Genomic DNA, 21,295 nt, shown 5'->3' on the forward strand with positions numbered 1-21,295 from the left:
CAGAACCTCGTGAACGACGTCCTTGCCTCCTGAAGACTTCTCGACGACTGAGATCTGCAGTCAACTAGTTTCTAGTATTCAAATACAAACCGCCTATCTTTCATGGTTATACACGGTGTTATAATAATAATAATAATAATAATAATAATAATAATAATAATAATAATAATAATAATAATAATAATAATAATATCATTGGTAATTATATTATATATGTAGGATACTTGAAGAGAGTGCTTGAAACTACTCACAGGATTTAGCTTGATTTGGCTCGACTCGATTCGAAACTGACTCGCGAGTCGAGCTCCAAGGTATGTTTCGAGTCGAGTTTCAAGCAAACTCGCTCGAACTTGCCCGTGCCCATCCCTAACAAAATGAAACGAGATTTTTCGAAAAAAAGCGTTGCGAGAATAGAAACGAGATGATTTCTAGTGTCGTTTCGTAGCACTATTCGATTAAGGAAGAATACTAAACTATAGCTGCCAAATCCCCGGATACTGCTCGGAGTGCCCTAGACGTCTGCACGGGCTTGGACCGAGCCCGCGGGCCGGACTCGGGCCTAGAAAGCAAATGACACTTCGGGCCCGGGTCGGGCTCGGGCCGTACATTTTAAATACACAACCATATTTTTCGGGCCATTTCGGGCCTAACTTTGTAAATATATTGTACAACGATATTTATTGGACAGTTCTTTCTAGAACTTTTAAAGCACAATTGCAAAATTAAACTTCTAATTACTGTAAATGAAAACACAATTTTGCGTTGATTATTAAGTTTCTGTAATTCGGACTTATTTCAGGCTTATTTGATTATCACACGAGCTCAGGCCAAACTGGAACCTAAATCTAAAACATATTTCGGACTCGGGTCGGATCTCATATTATAAATTCACGGGCCGGGCTGGGACCGGACTAAAAACTCCGGCCCCTGCAGACCTATAGAGTGCCCGGGTTCGAAATACCGTACTTTCTACGAGTCAAAAGACTAAAATCTAAGAGCTTAAATACAAAATTAGGGTCTACCCACTGGCGGATCCAAGGGGAGGGCGGAGGGGGCGACCGCCCCCTCCAAAGGTCTTTCTTTTTACTTCCAGCATTTATCGTTGGGACATTCAAATATGGTGTTTTCCTGGCTGATCCAATCTGTGTGACAACCCTAGCACAGCTTGAATTGTGAATACTTCTTTCCCTAGTTCCTTGAGGCGCTCACAACATGTCCCAAAGGAGCGAGAATTTATTTATTTATTTTATTTATATTAGATTGATTTATTTACAAACATAATTCCAGATAGTGCTGAACACCAATTTACACTGGAATATCTAACAAACCTAAGAGATGGAAACATAAGACAATAATAATAATAATAGTAATAAATAGCAACATCAAGTAATAACAAGAAAGGTTGGCAATACCTGACTAGAATTTATGAATTAGAATGACGTTGTAATGCAGTTATATGCAGTTTCAGAATTAAATAAATCAACGGGTGTATGTGATATTTCATTGTATAACTTAGGAAGCCTGTAGAATAGAGAGCGTTGAACTATTGACAGTCTAAGTCGTACTAAATGAGAATGATGTGTGTTATGAGTTGGTCTGAATGGAATTCGGAAATACAATTCTGAGAGTAACGATCGTTGTACGAACAGCTGTAGGAAGGAGGATAAGACGGCTCACTGCTTGAACTAAAAATGTATATTTTAAAATTGTGTCCTAGAAAAAGGATACGAAATGGAATTCAGGTCCCGAAACTTCAATTACCTTTACCTTGAATAAAGAGCAATATAGAATCTTCAGCGTTCCTTACCGAAAAGCTCTCTCAATCTAAGTTCAGAATTTTCGGTTGGTTTATTGATTGATATGTATTTAAGTCGTTTGTCAAAAGCGATGCTTTACAGAATTAGAATTTACAGAAATAGAATTTAAAGTTGGATCTAAACCACTGTAGTGCGTTCGATGATCACTCACCGAGAATCAAACCACAGAACCTCATGTATCGAAGATCAAAGGTACGTTTGCTAGCTACTAGAACAACAAAGAGAGCCGTAACTTTTGGGTTCAACACGAAAACATTAGGAAGGGACCAGTGATTCATTGTGACTTTTAATGGCATTTCATCTTTTCTCGGAGAATAACACAAGCTATTATTGTACGAAATTCATATATAAAAGACGAAGTTCTGAGTAAATAACTGATCTTCGCACAGGCCAAACCGCTCAAGCTAGAAACTTGAAATTCGGACAGTAGATAAGATTTCTGATGTAGGGTATCACTAAGGAAAGATTTTTTGGAAACGCAAGGAAAGGAAAGGGGAATGGTAAGAAAATTATTTTAAGAAGATGGCATCTCTCCGAGTCCCTTGAGGTTAGGGACTTAAGATTGGTATTTGGATTTCTCATTTAAAATAATTTGACACACTTTTTTTTTTATTATTATTATTTTGATACTTTAGTACTATATACGCACCGAAACATAAACGTAGATTACGATCGTGTCATCGGCAGATTTTCTAGGAACAAGAAAGGACGTAGGTTTGAGTCTGTGCTGTAACTTTCACAGAAATGGACTGCAAGGTGACTAAGACCGTTGTGTGGTTTCCGCCCGTCGTAGTTTTTGCCCGTAATTATTTTCAACTCGTGGATGTTCCCCGAAAGTTGTGAGGACTCTAAAGTTGAATCCTTGTATGTATCTGAATCGCAAACAAAATCAAGAAAGATGAACGAACTCGAAAAAGTTTTTGAAATAGATCTTTTTTAAATCTTGAACTCAAACAAAAGGGTACAACTACAATAGTGAAAAAATGTGCATATATTATATTTTTAGTAAACAGTTATATATTCTACATATGATATTTGATGAATTTAACGTCCCACGATTGATTCGGGACAGCTAAAGAGACCTACTGATTATAGTGCAATTCGAACTATTTTTTTTCGTTCAGTTGTACCCCACCGGAAATCAAACCCGGGACCACGCGCACCAAAGGCAAGCGTGTTAGTTATTAGGTAAACGGAGTCCATATTACGTGTATATCTGAGATGAAAGAAATACAACAAGTTATACGTACTTTATTCTCTATTGGTAGTTTCGTTTAAAGGTGAAAATTTTTCAAAATTAAATTTTATTTTTCACTTTTTTTTCAAATGTCCGATATTGTCAAATAATATCGTCAGTCGGTATGTTAAACGAAATATAGCTTGTATGCGGTAATGAACGGAAACACCACTTAAGTTTTACATTCCTGATCTTTTGTTGATTTTATTGTAGGCTTTGCTAATCTTTCAGTTTTATTTATTTTTTATCTATTTATGCATTATAATGGATTATATCGTGATTCTATATAATTTTAATTCATGTAAAATTTATACACATTTCATGCTAGATATGACAAAATTTCTGTCGAGTTTGTGTAAGAGAAAGTTTAATATTGATATTTTTGTTATTACATTATTTGCAGTATTTTATTGAATGAATTGTGCATTTATCTTCGTAGTGTTTTATATGGTTAAGGAGCAAGGGCGCCCATCAGGGGAGGCAAGGTGGGGCATTTACCCCCCCCCCCTTAGAGGAAACTGTGCTTCGAAAGATCGAAAACCCAATAGATATTATAGAATAGTTACCGCAAAATTTGAGACTACATTTAAAATGTCGCTTATACTTGTCCCCACTTGGAAACCACAACATGGGCGCTCTTGTTAAGGAGTACTGCAATGTATTAAATTTATAAGGATTTATATTCGCAATTCATTTCTTTATATGTTACTGCTGTAGTTTAATTTCAAACCGTCGTTCTGGGTTCCTGTTAGAAGGAGAGTACAAGGTTTAAATTTAATGATGATTAGTATTATGTATTAGAAAGTGTATCCATTTCATTCTCCTGTACTTGATCTGTGCCCTTGAATGAGCAGGGAAGTTCTTTTAAGGGAAATATCGTAGCATTCTTATTTCGGGGAAAGCCACGAAAGTCTTGTTCGGGCAATCACTACAACGGAGAATTATCTTGAAGCCATTAAAATATCCTTGGAGTTAAGTGTGATTTTTTTTTCAGTTTTCAATTTGCTGAATTATATCCTGATATAAAGAGAAATTTAAGCAATATGTAAAGATCGCTCCCCTATATTTTGGCGCACTTGGAACACTGTGTTTCATATACTACTAAATATCACTTTACAATTAATTTTTAAGCTACCAAGAAATGCACATAGAAATATCATAATGTGTTTTGTTATTTGTTGACATTTTGTATTGCTCTTTATGTATGTATACTTTTGTTATCTATTTTTACGTAGACCAAGCCTTTTTTCTCACACACAATTGTTATTCAAAATATAAATGATTAGAGGAAATTGTACACTCATTCGTTAAAATGAATGCCATTGTCAATACAGTATTTTCTTCCGTGTAAGTACTGTGTCTGTGCAAGACAGCGTATCTGATATATCGCGGTGACACCGCCATGCCTCCGAAACGGAAGTGCGTATTTCATTTACATTTGCAGAAAGAATAAACCTTTATTATTATTATTATTATTATTATTATTATTATTATTATTATTATTAATAATAATAATAATAATAATAATAATAATAATAATAATAACTTTAAAATTCGGGTCCCAAAATGGAATCTGGGAACCAGGTTTACACCCCCCTTCCAGCTCGGGATTCATATGCGTCCCATTCTTGCAAATTAAAATTCTGGTCACCTCAAGGCTACAATCATCTTCCAGGAAACGAACCGCCCCCTCCAAACGATCCTTCTGGATCCGCTAGTGGGTCTACCTATAATTAATTGATTGCCTTCACCACTTATACTGTATATTGTACTTAGTTATTTATGACTATTATATTTTTATTGTAACAAAAAACTAAACTTATTTTCTTTTCATTGTTAAGTCTGTTTTATCGCACAGCACCAACATTGTGTTTTATTTAATGATTTAACAGATTTATGGATGAAACTTCAAATGTTTCCTTGGAAATGAAACCTATAACATCTTTTGAAATCTATCATATCAACGTTTGATAGAAAAGATAAAAATAACTGTTGGAAATAGTGTGTGTTTTTCGAGAAATTTGATCCACAAACCTATTCAAAATAATGCCGCAGTAAATTTTCGTTACACTAGGCATCAGGTACATATCAAGCGAATGTTCAGTATAATGAAAACTTTATATTTATACAGTATAATAGAAACAAAATGTCGATAGAACTTGTGGTAGCAGAAATTTGTGTTCAAGTAAGCTTTAAAATGTCACATGAAGATTTCTACAAGCGTTTCTGGAAAATAGAACTCCCGTTGACGCAGCGGGAAGCTAAAGAAAGAAAAAAAAAGTCTATAATCACTTATGTTCTGTTTTTTGTTGTTTTTGTTTGTTTGTTTGTTTGTTTGGTAAGTAGTAATGGCAGCATTAGAAGTTAGTAATAGTAGTTTTAAGTGTTATAAGTACCGGTGGTATGTAATAACATGAAGAAATCCTCAGTTCCAAATTTGTTGGCATTTACACAAATGCAGCTGATTTCCAGGCTTGCCTTCAGTTCAATCTGGCAACCCAACACTAAGGTCCAATCAATCAATTGCCACTTACTTCTAGGAACATATTTGTACAGACGAGTCAGGGCTATACATGAAAATTAACAAATACGCCCCCCCCCCCAAAAAAAAAAAATTAATACGCTACAATTTCTGCAGAAACGGGTTCGATAAGAGAATTCAGCTTAGAGAGACAGTTCTAGAACCACAAGTAGCACCGCTCTCAAGTTCGATTCTACTGTAAATTGCGTAAGTCGCCTAATATAGATTCAGTAATTTATCGTATATCTTACGATAGGTTATGCAACGCCTCGCGCGGTACAACTTTGCATTATTGCAACTGTTTAATCGTATTTATTCGGGGTAGACTTACCCGCCTCGATGGTGTTAAGGCATGATCTTCCCAATGATGAAACGAAAAACGCAAAGACTGCCTTGAACTACAGGCCAGTTGCTCTCACTATAGCGTCTGCAAGCTCTTCTAGTGAATGGTGAAAACCGTCTGCTGTGACACTTATAATCATTCCCCTTCAAGCAAATTTCAGTGAGGAGATTTCTGTATTTCAGGTCCATTACAGACAATCAGGCTTATCTCGAAAATGAATTGAAGAAACCTTCTTCCATTGCGAGTAACTTGTTGCCATACATAACATTTAGAGAAGGCTTATGACTAAGGCTCCCTGATTTTCAAAATAAAAAAATGGGACACTATGAAAATTTACACTAAAAACCGAGACACACTATGAAGAATTACAATATAGTCATAGTTATGCAGTTACTTTTTGCTGAAATATCAGAATTTATTAAATAATATGACAACACTCACCAAAAAGAAGATTACTTCTATTAGTTGAGTATCAATGACGAATGAAAGCAGCACTTAAAAAATTCCCGCGCATGATATAACTTATGTTTTGGAGAAAAGCCGGGATTTTTGGAAATACTGAACAATTTTGGTGGATAAAGGATGTAAATCCTGAACCGTCCGGGCTAAACCGAGACGTCTGGGAGCCTTACTTATGACATTAGCATTATGGAATTTTACAACTTCCTTATGATTGAGGTGTCATGGTTACATGGCTAAGTTCATTGAAAACTTGCTCGACGAACGTTATTACGGGTTCTAGTCTCTTAAAGCCACTTTTGGAACAGCAGCTGTTGCCATATCTACGGTTCTGTCTGTGGGCTGCTCTACGTTTATCACCTTGTTGCTTATTGGCATTCCCGATATAGTCGAAATATTATTCGACAGCTTCAACTGGCATTAAAGCGTCTTGTTTGCTGGACAAATGAGGCAGGCTTTCGGTTTACTGCTAAGAAAACTCACTGTGTACATTTTTGCAATCCACTTGCCTTGTTAATCCAGACCTATGTCTGACTGACACTTGTGTTTCGTTTGTTGGCGGTCTGGTTTCTTGGTTGATTTTTTAATCATCATCACCTGGGCACAGCACATTCGTAATCTTAAGTATTCTTTTCTTCGAGCACTGAACTTGCTTTTTGTGCCCTCGAGTACTGATCGTGCTGTTCTGTTGCGAGTATACCGTAGTCTAATTTAGTCCAAGTTGTGTCGCATAATTATCTGCCGACACAACTTGACACTGTTCATCATATTGATATTCGACTAACTAGTGGTGATTTCTCGACTAGTCCTCTTGCTACCTTTTATGTTGAAGCAAACTAAACAACATTCGCTTATAGTTGTGAAAGGACTTGGCCAGTCTTACGTAGCCCATATAGGCCTATATTACATTGCTGACTATTCTTGCAACTTTACTTTTCGTCAGGGCCAGATATACGATTGATATGCAGTGCATCCTCGCGCTACCCGACTATAGTACGTTCGTGGTAACAAGAGTCCTATTCCGAATGGATTTATGTCATCTTCTGTCGGGGCATTCCACTCAGTTGATTAATTAACTCCTGCCAAAACTCCCACTCATCGGGTAAGTAATACCACGGTTCCTTAATTCTTAAGTCCCTTAAGACATCAAGATTGCGTTCTTGCGCAATATATAGGAAAAGCACTCTAAGATCCTCCGGAGGCTAACGCACATCCGGTGGTTGAAGGTCTAAGTTCCCTATCAGATCGGCAAGTAGGTCCCTCAATAACCAACAAGGCTGATTTTGGGTGGCTTCTAAAGGGTTAGCCGGAGCACTTTCCACAGGAAGGTAGATCCAGAAGTCCACCACATCATTTCTCGGGATTGTTTGCATTCTGAGGCGTCGTCGTTTTCTTCGCCGCGCCGGACGTCGAGGTCGAAGACCGAAAGGGCTAGGGCGGCATGGTAACCCTGAGGCCTGGGATAGACGCCACTGTAGAATTGGTCGCTGCAACTCGCCAATTATACTGAAGGGCGAAGCATAATAGTTGGATGCACTCAATGAGGAAAGCCTTGTCTTCTTCGGTGAGCTGGTCCAAGTAATTGAAGGAGTTGTTGATATGACGGAGTTTAATGGCGTAACGACGTCCGACGGTGGGATTATTAAGTATGGATCGTAAATACATCACAGCAGCGTCGATGTCGAAAGTGGCTTCATGATTCCTGGGGAAGGGGGGCACAGTTCTCTGTTGTTGAAGCAGTTGCTGCTGAGTTTGGGACATTTATTCAATATGTTTTGTAAGAGTTCAAAGTGATTCGACAAGGGCAACACTTGGATCGGGTGTTTCCGATTGACCTTAAGATTCACCATCTTGCATCTTCTTTTTCACTACAAAATCAGTTAAGGACGACTGATAAAACTTTTCAGGTTTAGACACTGGATGTTTAGCGCTCTGCGACGTCAAAGCGACGCTAACACTCGAGTCACTTGCAGGAGCACTGGCATTAGTCACAAAAGTAAGTTGTTGCCGAGTACCCAGCACAGGAGACGGTTGAATGAGTGACGTGTCACTAGTTAACTGTCCAAACTGTGATGCTAGAGAGTTTAACATTAATGCAAAATCCTGTGCGTATTGACTACTGTCCACTGGCGACGGCACTCGTCACGTGTCGTAAGGCACAATAATGTGGACCGGACAGTCTTGTGAGACGTGGCGGTCACGATACTTTCACTTTCCTGTCGAAATGGTGAAGAGCTGCGGGAAACAAGTAAACGGAATGGATAGATGGACAGGCCGAGATTGGGGCTCAACCGACAGAAATGCGGCGGATGCGATGAATAAATCAATCGGAATCAAACGCGCGCTCTACCCGACCCTGCCTCTACCATACCAAACAATACACAAGCATCCAGGAATATCAGCAGGAATTCGGATCGTTGTCAGAATTGCATACCAATTTTAATGTGTTGTGTATATAGACGGCTCCGGAAGTGAGAATTCTGATGGCTGTGTCTTCGTCAAGATGAGGACAGATCAGAATGTAGTCTATATCGGTTTGTTTAGTATTCACAGCTGAACTGACAACAGTTTAGATTAACATGACATATGCTTCAGCTTTCTCAACAACGTGTGCCTCGCAAAGCATTACTAGAAGCCTACAGAACGTTTTTAGTCAACACACCCTAGGGCTAGATATTTTTGTGAGATACCATCAGCTACAGCAACAGGGCTGTCGTCGTTGTTTGTTGAATGCCAGGACATGCTGGCTTTCAGGGAAAAGAGCGTGCTAGCCCAGCAGCCAAGAATGCACTACTGACACGACCGGAGCAATCTTTTGCACCAACCTCTGTAACTAATTCGACCAAAGGATGCGCTCTAACTGGCAGGCGAACTGGAGTCAAGCGAATGAAAATAAGCTCTATTCTATAAAAGCTATTTTAAGTAACTAACATCGACTCGTACTATTCGCAAAGATGAAGCGATCTTGGCTGGTCTGCGTATCAGACACTATCATCTTACAGATTCTTATTTAATGCGTAACATTAGTCGTCACTGTTATGAAGAATATCGTTCCACCGAGTATTCGATACATTCTTGTCAAATGTTCAGAATACTCAAACTGCACAGAACGTTTCTGGTTTTGGAAGGTACCTGTTTTTAGTAACCGCACTCTCGCTTTCATTCGTGGGATTGAAACAGCAGAAAATTTCTTTTTTTGGAGGGGGGGGGGCTGTTTCATTTCATTCTACTTCTTATTCTGTGCGTTATTTTCTTGTTTTATGTTTTCTATTTTTTTAATTATTAATATTAACTTTTAACTAATCCTACCTTTTTTTTTATTTTTCTAGTTTTATTATATTATTTTGTCGACCCCACATTTGGTTTATATCTTTTTAGAAATCTTATTGCTGATCACAATTTTCAGTTTCGGATTGTCCTTTTATGAGAAGCATATGTCGAACGTTCGATTTTTCGTGACAAAAACAAATAGCCTCGTCGCTGACGTTCAAACACACTAATAAATCAATTAAACGAAATGTAGGTATTCAAAATCTGAACTCTCAGAGACGAAGATCTAATAAGATTTAAACCGACCAACCGAAAATTCCAAAATTAAATTTCTAATTCACGAGAAGACCATACACAATTATCAGTTTCTTAGAACACACGAAAGCGTAAAAGCATGAATTTGATTGAGGAACGTTGCAACCTATACATACGCACATACGTACAAGACTTGCAATCTATACGTACGTATGGGAAGTTCGTAGGACAACTCTATCCGTTAGAGACGGTAAGAGACAGTAAATGTTTTTTGACATGGATTAAGCGTCCCAAGGATGGGTTCCATTTCTGTCTTTATTTCTATTTAAACTGAAAGTGCTAGATTTAACCACTGCTGATTTTAATATTGATCCCTATAACGCAAAGCAGGTCAGAGACAGCAAGAGATATTTTGTTTGAAATGCCTTTAGTACCTCAAGAATAGATTTCATTTCCGTCCTTCTCTCTCTACCGGAGATTTCACCACTTCCCGTTTCAATATTGGATGTTACAAAGTAAAGAGATACTAAGAATTATTTTCTTAATGAATTCAACATCCCAAGAATAGGTTCCTTTTTCGCCCCTATCCAGGTTTATATTTAACCACTTCATGCTTCAATATTGGATCTCCATATTTTAGAACTCTACCATAGTTCCACAATGTAACACAAAACTCATGTATATTATATATTGCATGAGTTGTTGTGTTTTGTTACTCGCTTGACAATAGTCACGAATACAGATAGAATTGCTCGTAACAACCAGAATCAACAGATGGGGACACAAAATACAAAACTTAATTTAAGTCAGTCGCCACGCAAAAATTATCTGCCGCTCTGCTGTCATATTGTCGTTGTAGAGACGATTTCCAGTCACTCACTCGCTTATCACACTTAAATAACCTGAGCATGTCTGACAACACAGATACTGAAGACCTCCGCAACTTCACACACTTCTGTCAAGGGTCTGGCCTCCTGAAATTACACTAAGTCCCAAGTTTCTGTATCGCATTAGTTATGTTAAGTGCGTGGACTACAATCCATCTTTGGACAGAAAACTCAAGTACACTAAGACTATGTGACAGAAACCTAATGTGGTTTGGCTGTCTGTCAACTGACGTCATGCAACAAGTCAGTATCTATTGGATTATTATGTATATGTGTTACCTGACAGAAACTACTTAATACATCAATCAACTGTGTTAACAGGAATTGAATCGAAACAAATCTTACGAACTCTAGAATCTGTAGAGTAAGAATAAGGAGTGGATTGCGCAATAGATACAGACTTTATTACATAATTGGAAGACTCAATTTGCATAAGTACTATGTTATTGAGGTTTCAATGGGAGATCCAGGTTGTATTTCCGGCAGGAGCTCATAAGATTCAATGCAAGTAGTTTTTGAAGTATCAGCAGAAGTACTTCTGGTATTATTACTTCGGTGATTTTAAGTCTCTTTTACTGCTTTTGTCTTATATAACCTAAGTTCGTTAAATTGTCTACAATTTGGTTGCTAGACTTGAATGAGTTTGTTAATCCATGAATAAAAACTAAGTAATTGCAGGTGAAAACAAGGGATGATTAGGCAGTAATAGCTGCCATTAACCATTGGACTTTAGATCCATATTATCAGCTGACTCTACACATACCACGTGTGGTGTAATTCAATTTAAGATGCTCTTTTTTTTCTTTTGTATTAATTTTAAATGTGTTCCCCGTTAACTCCATTAACAAAAATAATCCATTTTCTACTTAATGATTTTATTTAGAATCATGGCTACAAATTACGCTACACATACCACATGTGGTATAATTCAATTTAAGATTTTTTTTTTTTTTTTTTGTATTAATTTTAAATGTGTTCCCCGTTAACTCTATTAACAAAAATAATCCATTTTCTTCTTAATGATTTTATTTAGGATCATGGCTACAAATTATACAAACAAACTATATATATATATATATATATATATATATATATATATATATATATATATATATATATATATATATATAAACACTATAATCCCGTTAGTAGAGGTCTGTGCGAATGCAAATATACAAGCGGATACCCGCAACAATATAACTTTTAGCCGATTAAATTGCGAGTGTAAGTAAAACAAAATTGAGATACGAAAGCACAATAAATTATGGACTTCTCGTATTAAAGAATGATTACTCATTTGGGACAAATATCCGCTAGAGCAAAGTTTTGGTTTGTTGTTGTTTTCTTCCTCTTCTTAACACTCTATAATAAATATGAAGTTCTAGTGCAGCGCTTTCTAATTTGGGTGTCCCGTGGTAGCATCAAGGGTATTGTGTTTTGTTATAATAGATTCAGAATATAAAACGAATGAAGAACCTCTGATAAAATAAATCTAAATTTCTGTCGCTTAGTTTAGTGTATTAACTTCGTAATGGAGATACTGATTCCTTCAATTTTCTTCTACTTGTTTTCTTGAGGTTTTATAGGAACGTCAGAAATCTTGTTCGAGTAATATTCAATAATGGCACTAGACGTCTCCGTACTTAATGCTGTATATTGGAGTTGTCTATGGATTTATATTTTATCTTTCGAGACTCGACACCCCGGCGATCAGCATAAATGTGCGATTGTCAACTGTTTTCCTTCAGTTTCTTTTCTTTCTTCCGTGGTATGTGTAATTATTTTACATATTGAAAGTGATATATTTTACGGAAAACCCCAGAAATTTGTTGTTGTCAAAAAGAGGCCTGTATAAATGTATATCATTTAATAGTCACATGAAGATCCTACTTGTGAATAATATTTTGAATGCATAAGGCACACAAGTTTTATATCTATAAAAAAAAATAATAAAATAAAAGTGTTTAATGTATTATACTTGGAAAATATTATACAAGTACACTGTGTTCCATTTACACACAAAGAAACGTCCACAAAATGTAACTTGCGAGATATTAGTCTATTTTCTTCTTATTATAAGGACAAATTATATAGCACAGAGAACCTCTCAACAAAGAAATGATTTAGATATTCATTACTTAATAAAGTTAACACAGAGACCCTATCGAGTAATACGAAAAGCATGAAACAATGAACACTTTTGCCCTAACTTGCGATTATCTTAACTGTGACAATAAAGAGTAAATATGTCAGCTGCGGAACGATCCGAGTCTGCTTACTGATTTGTTGATCTGTATTTTACTCAATACTCCATAGATCTCTCTTCAAGATGATACTCTACGTCTCAAGATCATGTGGATTGTACCACAACTGGCATCCTTTGTGTTCGGACAAACCAACAGCACGATAAGCAGGATATTTCTGATCAATTCTCGGGCCAGTTTCAGATTTTCTGTCTCTCACATTCAATGTTATTTTATATAGTAAAAATTGTGTTGAGGGGTGGGGGGAGTATTGTTGTTTACTACGGTTTCTGTATTTATTTATTCTTTTTTTTCTTTTGTAACATCTTGAAAACTAACTTCCTAGGGCTACTGAAACAGGTTATTAGAATAGCTGCATTACAATACATAGGCATTTTGTATGGCTCTATTAGCAACCAAAATATTATAGTTTTTTTGTTAAAACGGCATTTCGCTGCAATTTTTCAAAGGTTTATTCTGTGGACTATTTTTTTTTAACAGAACTCTATCCAAATGTGCAAGCGTAATTCAATGGTTAATAACAGCCTAACCTATGTACGAAATATTCAGCGAAAAAGATACTTTTCTCAACAAAAATTCCAAAGTACCATATATCTTTTCCAAATCATAGTTTAAAAGACAGGAGAACATCCCAAACTATCATTCCCCCTTCCCCCCACACACACACTAGAAAATAAACTGTTAATGTCAGCTATTAATATCAAATCAAGTAGTGCTTTTAAAAAATGAACAGGTCCTTTAGTCGTAGCAGTCAAAATTGTGTTGTTGCTAGATTGGTCAACACTTGGTTATTGTAACTAAACCAATTCTTGAAGTCTGTATATGCGACCATACTAGCTAAAGTTTAATAAAGAGGTGCTATACCTCTTTAATACTATTATTTTAACACATTTTTCTGGCGCATTACTTATTCTTATGACACATAAGTTTATTCTCATTGCTATCCAGATCTATTTAAAACATCCTCTTTCTTGATTAACGAATAACGTTTCTACTAAATCATTTGGGATGTAATGCAAGTAAAAATCTAGAAGGTACGAAAATCTCATCTTCTCAGTACAATGATATATCAGAAATATCTATGTATGTTTCAAGCATGTTCTGATTCTTGTAGTTCACCAATGGAACAACCAATGAGACCATATTAGTAATGAATATAGATAAAGAGCCATCAGATAAAGTGTTTAGTAATAATTAATTGTGTGCACGTTTTATTGTTTCATATATGATATTTTAATGTTTGTGTTCATGTTTGAATATGGTGTGTGGTATTGATTAAAGTCCAAAATGTTTAATCCGTCCCCTTTCCCCTCGAACTTGAACAATACGTCTTTGGTTTACCGAAACTTCTTTATATGTTTATCCTACGTGTCCATGTCTGTGTCCAAGAGACAAAAAATATCTCAAGCACCACTTGAATCGCCAACAATTATGCCCAGAATAATGAGGATGGGAAATCAGAAATCTAATTCGTTGATGGATCTGACAGTCAAACCGGAAGTTGTAGAAATACAGAAATAAACTATTTCCGGTTTAAACGTTTATCACTATAGAGCAAAATCGATAATAGATAGCGAGAAACAGTTTCCTGGAATAATTGGTAGTTTGGCACGGAGTTGTATCATAACTTTTGTAAAGGAGGAACACACTTATAGGTCCGGGAGTTAAGGAGATGAATCTTTGCATGATTTATGTGAATTGAATTACAGAGTTATGGACATGTGTTCCTTTACAGTGATGTTCGTTGCAAATAGGGTTACTGCTTGAATAAAAGTAACTAACTAGTTTTGAAATTAGTTACTAACTATCGTAGTGTCAGGACGTCTATTGAAGTTAACTTGGATATTTCCAGTGTCGTGCTAGAAAAATTTCCAGTACACTAAAGTGAACTGATATAAAAAAAGAAGAAAGAAAAGGTGAATGCAAAAACAAAGCGTTCTTCGATATTCTCATATAAAGAATGCACAGAAAATAGTGTGTTCAAATCGTAGAAAGAAGAAAATAAGAAAAGTACGGGTTTTCTATTATAGAAGAGCAACTTATTACAGACATCAAAGTGTCATGTTTAATAAATTTACAAAGAGTGAAAAAGTGACTTGACTGGACCGGGACTCGAACCCGGGATCTCCGGCATACCGTGCCGATGCGTTAACCACTACGCCACGCAGTCTGCTTCCCAGAACAACCAAACACTCTCCCACTCCTGCAGTTATGTTTAATGTTCACGCTTACACAGTTAGATGTGCTACTGTCTTAACATTTTACGAGAATTAAATGAACTTAAACTGCAAGTAGAATTAGTTGAGAGATAACATTTTATACACACTTAAATTATAAACATTATCATCCTTCTTTCTCTGGCTCAGTGGTGGAGCGTTCACCTCTGGTGCTTGGGGTCCCGGGTTCGATCCCAGCCTCCGGCACGTGAACTTTGTGGTGGACAAACACCGTGCTCGTGGGTTTTCTCGGGGTTCTCCCGTTTCCTACCACTTTCTTCATTCCACCATTTCACTCATCTCCGTCTCCTTTAGACTAACCGGCATAACCGTTGGACGTAAAACTCAAAGATTTCATTTCATTTTTCCTTCTTTCTCGAACTACGATTTTTTTTTTGGGGGGGGGGGAGGGCAATTAACCGTTTCAGATGAGATGGGCTGCAAACTTGTGCAAAGTTGACTGGTCTTAACGGGAATTTTTACATTTCTCCACTATTACACTACACAATAATTTCCAGTACATTTTCAAAATTTCCAGTAGTTTAAGTATTTCAAGTATCAGTAGATATCCTGAGTGTAGTTTACGACGTTGATAACCTTGGAGGTAATTTTTAAAATAGTCAACAAATGGCTGTATTTTAGAGATAATACCACGACGCTACAACACAACATGCCTTGTTGAACGATATGTTATTTCCACACAGAATCCCATCATCATTATTGATAACCTGTGGACCGAACTTATCCAAGTGGCTCCAGTTTTATTTTGTATGTTGGTCTACACTCACAAGCCTGTACTACCATCAAGATTATGGACCCCACATGCAGATATGCTTACCACTCGAGTACATACCTATAGCTTTCGGGAATGACTTTCTTTCTTAATAAAATAAATTAAATGTATTCGAATATATAGGAACAGCAGAAAGCAAGATCGGAGTGTGGAATTTAAGTCTTTAGTTTTTCTGAATATTTGCAAGAAACTTTCAGCGTTTTAAGCGGAATTTTGTTTAGCAAATTAATGGTATTTGACACATATTCTATAAAAAATGTCTTCGTGTTAAAACATATTCCAACTCTTATGCTTCACTGCTCACTAATTCCTGAAACATCTAAAACAATCTCACTTCATCTTCGTGATCAAGTTTGAAGATTTTTAGACGAAATATTGAAGAAACTAAATATATTAACACAAAGAATACAATGAGTTGCAAGTGTTTCATATGGCAAGTATTTCAGCATTTTTGCGAAAATGTAAACAAATATGCAAGAAAATTATGACAATATTTTGCACTTATTCCTATAAAAGAAAAAAAAGTGATAATAAAACTAAAATCTTGGCTACTAGTATGTTGCGAAATGTATAGAGCTCTCCTCATTCATTTTATTTCATTTGATTTATTAAAAGCAAGAGCTTTGCAGTATGAAATTGTATGGAAAAGTTTCAAAAACTAAATTTTAGCTAATATTAATATGCGTGAGATAATAGGGATGAAGCTAGATGTAAAAGTAAATAAATAAATAAATAAATAAATAAAGTAAAATAAAAATAAAAAAGTTTCCCGATTAATCCCTTATTTGGTTCAATTTCCCTGACTTTTTAGATATGCAGGAAACTTTATCCCTACATTTATGGCAAATAAAGGCTGAGAAATTAAGGCAATACCTAATTCTTCTTTCAATATTTGGCCCATTGATTTCGACAATGAAATTGTTGCCCGAGCTGGGAAACAGAATATAAGATACGGTACTCATGAAATATGAAATATAAAAACGAATTCTGACCAAAGCATACACTATTTAATAAATAATATAGTTACAGTTTCGGCAAAGTATATTTGCCTTCATCAGACACATTGCCTTGATAATGTGACTGATGAAGGCGAAGATACTTTGCCGAAACTGTAACTATATTATTTATTAAATACTATATGCTTTGGTCAGAACTCGTTTTCTATTTTATACAAGAAGTTCCAAAGCTAGAATGAGTGATGTTCAGATAAGATATGGAGGAAAGCGTAATAGAAACTGTAGCATGTTGCAATCAGAAGAAAAACTATTATTATTACATTAGTTTAGTTTAATCTGTCATGATTATGCATCGAGGCTAAAGTAGACGGTGATAATGAGATGGATGATAATGGTGCAATGACGAAAGCGGGAAGAAACGAAAGAACCCTGAGAAAGCTCACGCACATGGCGTTTGTCCACTATAAAGCCTATTTAGAGGAAGGTAGGATCGAACCAGGGATCCCACGCGTACGCGCGAACGGTAATCGCTCTACCACTGAACCACCGCGGCTTTAAATCTTTTTACATTGTATAGAGAAAATTTTACTTGGGGTAATTATCCTGATACTGACACCTTAGTTATATAAATAAAGCTAAATCGATAAATTGTTAAATAAAATTTACTTATGAAGTAGGTGATTTAATAAATCGACTTGAGAATTGTGACTGTTGATTGTGGAAATGAAAGGCATAGAATTAGTACCGGTACGTGTGTGAGCACGAAGCAGTAGTAATAATGAAATTTGTGGTAACAGAATCAGGGTTACTGCTTCTGTGATGTGTACAGATAAAATTGAACTTGATCTGGGTTGTTACCAATTGAATATTATTGGTAGTTTGCTTGAAAGAACACGTCCTAGCCTAGTTATAAAAACGAATAGAATCCACAGCGTGTACTGGGTAATTATTTAACATAATAGTGCATCATTACTTTATCAGACTGAAACTACAATGGAAACCAACTAATTTTATAAATCTACTAAAGACCATACAAGCCTATAATTATACTGGCAGATACTTGCACATACCAAGCAACGAAAGGAAAGGGAAAATTAGTATTATATTTTTGAGTTTCATGTCTTATGTTTTCTCGTTAAGGTAAAGGAAACAATCAGAAATCAGAAATTTAGTGGTTATTAATTTGTGTCGAAAAAAAAAAATCGTGATGATAACATTATCACGTATCTGATATCGCACGTATACCATCAAATACGTAGAAGATAGTACAACCGCGAGCGAAATAGGGAAAAATGCATTTGAGGCTGATTTCATCATAATAATAAATAAGAAACTAAACATTGAAGAAGGCAATTTGGAGAAAGCACTGCCATTGTTCATGTCTGTCAGAAGACAGTAACTGGAGGACTTTGTAAAGTTAACCCTTTAAAAAAATATCTTCAGTTGCAAGAAAAACTTTCTCTATATCCAGTTTCATCCAAATCCACCTTGTCCCTCCTCCATTTCCTCTCTAATAGCATGAAGTAAGGAATACTAATCTTCCTCACCCTATAGTAGTAAAACAAGAGAAGATAGTGCACACACACACACACACACACGAAAAAACAACCCTGCTGTGAATTTTCCACCATCTAAGTTAAGGCTAAATTACTATACATATATATATGAAGATCTACTTGGTACAATCAACCAGGGAAGGGGGGGACTAAAAAGAATACTACTAATCAAGCCCAGCTGAAGCGAACTCAGAAGACAAAGCTATCGAATACAGCATTTGGTGACGAGTCGAGGTTGTTCCCGGCCAAACTTGGCCATCTATAGCAATCTTCATTCTTTAGACAATAAGATCCTTTCTCACCAAATTTCGCAATGATCTGGCCACTAGTTACCAAGAACTAAAGCATCATAAACAAGTCGAGCCGAAAACCTGTCCCTGGCCGAGCTCGCGCCAAATAAAGCGATCTTTATTATCTGATGGGCTTCTTCTCCACCGAATTCGGTTTAGATGCAACCAGTAGTTTCCGAGAAATAAACTACAACATACACAAATATGGCAGGGTTTTAGAACATTGGTGTGCATCCCAATTGAGTCATTAAAGAAAGTAATCAACCTGCTACAAACCCGTCTTTATTCGCTATCACTCGCTCGGCATTTCTATGTAAATTGAACATTAAGCTTTGATAAAGAAAGGAACCATCCTGGCTACTAACATTACCTTCACCTATATATATATATGTGGACCAGCACGCTAGAACCTTCCCCATACATGGAGTAAAACTACAAGCTCCCGTATGCTTACATCGGGAGCTAAAAATACAAATAAATTCGCAGCAAAATTCAACATAGGAAAAATAAATAATGTTCAACCTTATTTCCTTTTTTTTTTTCTTATGGATTGCTATCTTCAAGCAGAACAAATATGCTCTTCGGCAAACAAGTGCGAAATTAAGGAAGTGTAAAACGAATAACGTATATGCAATCCCTCTGGCAGAGTAGAAATGACAGTTTATTCATGTAGTTATGTTTACATCACTATATTATATTACAGCGTGCTACTCCAGTTTGTCCACATTTAAAGCAAGAATTACAACTTCTTTCTTCAAGGAATGGACTACTAGCAGGCTTATAAATTGTTTCCTAGGGGTACAGTTGCATTGATTAGTGCAAATTCACTTTAGGAGGGCTTAACCATTAAATGACATATGTTGTGCGCATGTATGGCATAAAAGCGATAGTACGAAAAACATGAACCAACCTGTGCTAGAGGGCCACTAAAAGGTACGAATGCTATCAAATCGAGTCAGGGCAGGGCAAAGCCAGCAAGCCTACACCGCGTGTTTGTAGGTAGCAGGAGTGTCAGTGATGGTAGGTATGAGTATAAGCGAGGATAATGGAAACACTGTGTTCTTCATGTTACTAGATATTTTACGTGTCACCAGCTTTATCGTTACGAATTATGACTTAACATACTGCAGTGACATATAAACTCAGTTCATCATGACTTCCTCATGAACTATTACGTGTTTAAAAGCACATAGTTTGGATTACATTCTCTCTTGGAATAACATTCCATATTTCTTCTGCAAATTTTACAAATTCATTTTCCTAGAAGATTACGAAGACCTTGTTAAAGTTGTTGACGTTGATTTTGGAATAACATACAATGAAAAGTGTGTGATTCAATGTTCGCAGACCTTTAATAAGCTCTTCAATAAACACGCACATGAAATTAAAACTATTATAAAAAATAAACCAATGAGAATTAACTTATTGGCAACGCCTACCCAGTATCACTTTCTGTCAGAGTAAAAGTGACAGCTGATTTATGCATGTTTACATCACTTTACTATTTTTTAGCATTATTTAATTTAAACAACAAAAAACTTCTAATGAAATAATAGCCTAGAATGCGAAAGAAAATCCCAAATTATCTTATAAAAAAGAACACCTCTACACATATACATCGGCCTACTTAGAAAGTCACAATAAAATTGTCCATAGATTCAAATACGAAAAGCAAAATTTGAAAAAATAAATAAAATGAATGAAATTGTAAACTACAAATGCACTTCACACTCAAGTATTTATTGTGAGCAATATTTATTTTCTGATCAATCAAAATATATGTTTCATTTCCAATATCGATCGAATATATTGATAATTAAGTATGCAAACGACTAGAAGAATAATTATCAGCAATACTGAAATAATACAACCCTAAGTTCATCAGGAATTGTATCACCGCTAAACTATCGTCTTCGCTCTACTTACCAATTTTTAGACCTCCCTCTTCCTTACTATTTACATAGAGGCCTTCGCTGATTTATGCGAGGAGAACACATTAAAATACGCAAGCGTGAGAATATGCTATTTTGAGAAAACTTATCTACAATATATATTGAATACACTATTTCATGTCAGCATGATTACCGCCAAGATTCACAATCGCGTACGAAACAAATTTTATTTTCTTACTACCAAACTAACTTTTTCAGAACTCCACTGCAGACACCAAAAAACTAGTGTGAATTCTTGCCTTCATTTGTTTTCCTAACTTACGAAAAATAGTTCAGATGGCAGCACACGATAACATTCAAGATACGCAACGCGACAAACCGCATTGCGTGAAATGTCATCAATTTGAACATCGAATTACATCAAGCTACAACACCAAAATTGTCAGTGATACTAACTAGCAATGGAATTTTCACTTTATGCTTAAAATTACAAATCTCATTTTATTCTCTTGAATTGGAAAATCACAAAGTTTCACGCC

The 21,295-nt window shown here is 36.0% G+C and overlaps 1 protein-coding gene across 2 annotated transcripts in view; it reads right to left on the reverse strand.

Annotated features, from left to right (window-relative positions):
- Syn2 (Syntrophin-like 2) overlaps positions 1-21,054 on the reverse strand; it is a 1,212,019-nt gene extending 1,190,965 nt beyond the window's left edge. For both annotated transcript variants that reach the window (XM_081755484.1, XM_081755486.1), the window contains exon 1: positions 20,791-21,054. The gene's annotated coding sequence lies outside the window, so the exon portion shown is untranslated. The remainder of the gene's footprint in view (positions 1-20,790) is intronic.
- Positions 21,055-21,295: the final 241 nt, after the last annotated feature.

The sequence above is a fragment of the Thermobia domestica genome, chromosome 4 (assembly GCF_964235325.1).
Source record: "Thermobia domestica chromosome 4, izTheDome1.hap1.1, whole genome shotgun sequence".
Taxonomy (NCBI): Eukaryota; Metazoa; Arthropoda; class Insecta; order Zygentoma; family Lepismatidae; genus Thermobia; species Thermobia domestica.